The following is a 6,117-nucleotide window of genomic DNA, read 5'->3' as shown; positions in this document are numbered from 1 at the left end:
TCCCGGCCCGGGGCACAAACCTGTGTCCCCTGCATCGGAAAGGGGACTCTCAACCACTGCGCCACCAGGGAAGCCCTCAGTTGAGTTTTTTTTTTTTTACATCTTTATTGGAATATAATTGCTTACAATGGTGTGTTAGTTTCTGCTTTATAACAAAGTGAATCAGTTATACATATACATATGTTCCCATATCTCTTCCCTCTTGCGTCTCCCTCCCTCCCACCCTCCCTATCCCACCCCTCTAGGTGGTCACAAAGCACCGAGCTGATCTCTCTGTGCTATGCGGCTGCTTCCCACTAGCTATCTATTTTACATTTGGTAGTGTATATATGTCCATGCCACTCTCTCTCTTTGTCACAGCTTACCCTTCCCCCTCCCCATATCCTCAAGTCCATTCTCTAGTAGGTCTGTGTCTTTATTCCTGTCTTACCCCTAGGTTCTTCATGACATTTTTTTCCCCCTTAAATTCCATATATATGTGTTAGCATACGGTATTTGTCTTTCTATTTCTGACTTACTTCACTCTGTATGACAGACTCTGGGTCCATCCACCACATTACAAATATCTCAATTTCGTTTCTTTTTATGGCTGAGTAATATTCCATTGTATATATGTGCCACATCTTCTTTATCCATTCATCTGATGATGGACACTTAGGTTGTTTCCATCTCCGGGCTATTGTAAATAGAGCTGCAATGAACATTTTGGTACATGACTCTTTTTGAATTATGGTTTTCTCAGGGTATATGCCCAGTAGTGGAATTGCTGGGTCATATGGTAGTTCTATTTGTAGTTTTTTAAGGAACCTCCATACTGTTCTCCATAGTGGCTGTACCAATTCACATTCCCACCAACAGTGCAAGAGGGTTCCCTTTTCTCCACACCCTTTCCAGCATTTATTGTTTCTAGATTTTTTGATGATGGCCATTCTGACTGGTGTGAGATGATATCTCATTGTAGTTTTGATTTGCATTTCTCTAATGATTAATGATGTTGAGCATTCTTTCATGTGTTTGTTGGCAGTCTGTATATCTCCTTTGGAGAAATGTCTATTTAGGTCTTCTGCCCATTTTTGGATTGGGTTGTTTGTTTTTTTGTTATTGAGCTGCATGAGCTGCTTGTAAATTTTGGAAATTAATCCTTTGTCAGTTGCTTCATTTGCAAATATTTTCTCCCATTCTGAGGGTTGTCTTTTGGTCTTGTTTATGGTTTCCTTTGCTGTGCAAAAGCTTTTAAGTTTCATTAGGTCCCATTTGTTTATTTTTATTTCCATTTCTCTAGGAGGTGGGTCAAAAAGGATCTTGCTGTGATTTATGTCGTAGAGTGCTCTGCCTATGTTTTCCTCTAAGAGTTTGATAGTTTCTGGCGTTACATTTAAGTCTTTAATCCATTTTGAGCTTATTTTTGTGTATGGTGTTAGGGAGTGATCTAATCTCATACTTTTACATGTACCTGTCCAGTTTTCCCAGCACCACTTATTGAAGAGGCTGTCCTTTCTCCACTGTACATTCCTGCCTCCTTTATCAAAGATAAGGTGACCATATGTGCGTGGGTTTATCAGGATACAAAATTAATGCGCAGAAATCTCTGGCATTCCTATACACTAATGATGAAAAATCTGAAAGTGAAATCAAGAAAACACTCCCATTTACCATTGCAACAAAAAGAATAAAATATCTAGGAATAAACCTACCTAAGGAGACAAAAGATCTGTATGCAGAAAATTATAAGACACTGATGAAAGAAATTAAAGATGATACAAATAGATGGAGAGATATACCATGTTCTTGGATTGGAAGATTCAACATTGTGAAAATGACTCTACTACCCAAAGCAATCTACAGATTCAATGCAATCCCTATCAAACTACCAATGGCATTTTACACAGAACTAGAACAAAAAATTTCACAATTTGTATGGAAACACAGAAGACCCTGAATAGCCAAAGCAATCTTGAGAACGAAAAACAGAGCTGGAGGAATCAGGCTCCCTGACTTCAGACTATACTAGAAAGCTACAGTAATCAAGACAGTATGGTACTGGCACAAAAACAGAAAGATAGATCAATGGAACAGGATAGAAAGCCCAGAGATAAACCCACGCACATATGGTCAGTTGAGCTTTTTGAAGGCCTTGATAAATTTCTGTGGAAGAAGCGTAAAGAGGGGGTAACTTACCCTACCAATAGGCGGAAAGCACAGACTGTTCGGCAGATGATGTTAGGGCAACTGGCTGATAATATTGGATCACTATTTAACCTTGTATAAAGAAGTGGATGCCAGATACATTAAAGAACCGAATGTAAAAGTAAAACCTTAATATTATCAGAACAAAATGTAGGTGATATCTTTGTGACCTCAGGGTAGGAAAGGACTGAACAAAACTCTAATACATAGCCATGAGGCAAAAAATTGATGACTTTGATTACTTCAAGGTTTGTAAATTTGTACTATGAAGGACTCCAGAGATAAACTCAATAAACAGATATCAGGGGGGAAAATATTTGCAATGTCTAAAATACTCAAAAAACTCCTATTAATAAAAGAAGACAGCAGTCTAATGGGAAGGTGTGTATTTTTAAATTTTGTCTGGCACAGAACCTATTTTATTTTCTGAATTGATGTATGAACATATTTCATAAATCTGTAAAGTTCTTAGACCGCACCTTATAATATTGCCTTTCCATCATTCTATTCTTCTCAATTCCTATTGGAACACTGGATTAAACTGTATTTTTATCCACCCCTCTCTCAAGGTACCAAAATCAGCTCAAATTAGATCAGAGACCTAATGTAAAACCTAAAACTGTGACGCTTCTGATAAAACATAGGAGAAAATTTTCTGAACATTTAGAAATGTTAGACAAAGTTTTTTTAGTTACAAGATTCATAAAAGAAAATAAATGATATATTGGACTTTATTAAAATCAAGAACTTTGAAAGACATTGTTAAGAGAATGATAAAACTGGGAGAAAATATTTACAAGTCACATATCTGATACAGGGGTTGTATCCAGAAATATATAAAATTGTTAATTAACTATACTTCAATTTTTAAAAGTTCTCAACAATAAAAATAATCTGGTAACAGGATGAAAATAAATATTTCACTGAAGAAAGTATCTGGAATGGTTAAATGTATTACCCACTAAACACAGTTCTTTTCAATTTAAATGATTGCCATATAGTTCTCCAGTTAATAAAGATGGAAATGTTTGATTAACTGAGCAGCTGTTCTTTATTGTTTTGCATTCTCCTCATAGCTTGTAAGCACTGAATTGTGCTATGTAATTTGTATTTTATTCCATTAGTGGATATAAAGATTTACTGATTATTTCTAATAATTAAATTATGCATTTCAACTTAAAAAAAACTCTAAAATTTCTATAATAAGAAAACAAAGGACCCCCTTTTTTTTTTTTAATGGGCAAAAGATTTGGACGATTCACTAAAGTAGCTACATGGACGGCAGTTAGGCGTGTGAAAGGAAGCTCAGCATTATCAGTCATTAGGAAAATACAAATTTAAACCATGATAGGATACTACTACCCACCTATGAAAATGGCTATAACTAAATAAACTAAGCAGAGCCAATGCTGGCAAGCATGTGGAGCTACTTAAACTCTCATACATCACTGGTGGGAATGTAAAACGATCTGTTTGGCAGTTTTTAAAGTGTTAACTATACATCTACCATATGACTCAGCTCTTCAACTCCTAGGTATTTACATAAGATGAATGAACTGAAACAGGTGGATGAAATGTCCAGTAACAGGTGGATGGGTAAACAAGGAATGGTTTGTTCATGCAGTGGAATACAACTTGACAATTAAAAGGAATACAATATTGATACACTCAATAACATTGATGAACCTCAAAATAATGATGTTGCCTTCAAGAGGCCATTCAGAAAGGCGTATGATTCCGTTTAGATAAAATTCAAAAATTCTCGAGAATGCAAAATCATCTACAGCGACAGAAAGATCAGGCACTGATTGTCTGGGAATTGGCGGGGGTTGGGGGGGGCAGGGAGAAGTAAGAGGTGGGGGATTATAAAGGAGCATGAGGAAACTTTTTGGAGTCTGATCTGTTCATTATCTTGATTTGATGGTTTTGCAGCTATATACATGCACCCAAACTTATGAGATTGTATACTTCTTTACGAGTTCAATTCACTGTATGTCACTTCTACCTCAATAAAATTGTGCCTCTGTTGCCTCAACACAATGGCTACCTCCCAGCTTTGTCATTAGAATCAAATGAGTAGAAACTTTTAGAATGGCTCTTGGCTCGTTAGTAGTGAGGGCTGAAAACGTGTTGTTTCTTGGGCTTCCCTGGTGGCGCAGTGGTTGAGAGTCCGCCTGCCGATGCAGGGGACACAGGTTCATGACCCGGTGCGGGAAGATCCCACATGCCGCAGAGCGGCTGGGCCCGTGAGCCATGGCCGCTGAGCCTGCGCGTCCGGAGCCTGTGCTCCGCAACGGGAGAGGCTACAACAGTGAGAGGCCCGCGTACCGCAAACAAACAAACAAAAAAAACTGTGTTGTTTCTTACTGTTGTTACAAACACGGAGGCTCAGAGGAAAGTTTTAATACAGGAATTTATTTCTTGGTAAGCAGGCAATATTACCACCTACATAGAAAACAAAATAGTATAGGAATCAAATGACTTGCAAATAAAAGTAAAATTTGTTTCTTAGTTGTCCTGAAATCCGTTTTTTGTACCTTCTTTAAAAAGTGAATTTTTATCTTAAAAAATACAGTAAAAGAAAAATAATCCTATTGACAGCACAGCCAATTTCAGGTGTTAAATAAGGATGCTTGCATGACAATTTCCCCAAATTCCCTATAATTCTCATTTTGTGATGGTTTAAATCCTTTGGAGAATGCTGGGAGATTTTCCCAGGAATACAGGTTTGTGGGAGAGAAAGAACCAAGTAGGTAGTCTTTCTTGGCTCAGACGACATTACTGTTAAACATTAATTACCGAGAACTTATATTTCCTAAGACAAGCTCGTGTCTGAGTGAAAAACCAGTTCCTGCAACCCCAGAAAAATCGTATGCAGCCTAAAGTGGTTTTTACAAAGAGACCTTGGAGGGATGAACAACGTTCTCTCATTGGTTGAAGAGCTTGCCCAGTATGCCCTATGCACCCTTGGGGTTGGCTGAGGCAGGCCCGTCGCTGGACTGCTCCCTCAAGACTGGCGGAGTCAGGTTCTCCACGCCCGATACTGCTCCCTCGGGATTGGCTAAGGAAGGCTCTCCACACTCACTTCTGCTCCCTCAGGATTGGCTGAGGCGGAGTTTCCAAGAGCCATTCTGCTCTCCTAGGATTGGCTGAGGCAGGCTGTCCATGCGATTCTCCCTCTGGATTGGCTGAGGCTCTGAAGTTCTTCCCGCCTTTTCCCCGGCCGCCATCTTGCTTCCTTCCCCCAGGCCCTCATCAGTCAGCCCGCGGTGGAGCCCAGAGGCCAGCGGGTGGCTCAGCTCTCTGGAGGGAGCGGCAGGACCCCGGGGGTGACTCCCAGCATGCCTCCCCTCAGGTCCCGGCAGTTTTCCCGACCTCTTTTGCTCCCGGGCCCAGGCTGATGTCCTCTCCTTGGCCTGCTCACGGAGCACAGAGGTGGGGGACTCGCAAGCAGGGTCTCCCTAACCGGGCCGAGGCCTTGACCCTTCCCAGTGCCCCTGTGGGTCCAAGTCAAGTCTGGAGGAGCTCACCTCTGCTTCTGATCCTTGACCTTGGACATCAGTGGGACTCCAACCTGGGGTGATGGAAGATCCTGGTCTCTGGGGTTCGAATCCAGCCTGGGCGTCTGAATTTACCTAGGACTTCACGTGCATGCTTTTCCTTTCAAAACAAAGTTGAATGTTTTCCCCCTAACTTAACCGAGTGCCCTGGGACGAGGTTGCTTTTCTTGTGGCTCTGAATTTCTGCCCTTTCTATGCTCCTCGAGACTCTCCTAAAAATAGGGTCAGTGTCCCTCACAGATACAGAGCCTTTGGGCTGAAATCCAGCTTATTCAGTAAATATGGAGAAAGAGCATTATCGGGATGCTCTAGTCCCCAAGGAGGAGGGCAGAGAGGGAGCTCTGGGAGGGTCCAGGTGGATTTCCTCAGG

This window comes from Aethalodelphis obliquidens, unplaced genomic scaffold (genome assembly GCF_003676395.1).
Source record: "Aethalodelphis obliquidens isolate GAN/ISIS:26980383/991018 unplaced genomic scaffold, ASM367639v1 scaffold30, whole genome shotgun sequence".
NCBI lineage: Eukaryota > Metazoa > Chordata > Mammalia > Artiodactyla > Delphinidae > Aethalodelphis > Aethalodelphis obliquidens.
Note: the sequence above shows the minus strand (reverse complement) of the source record.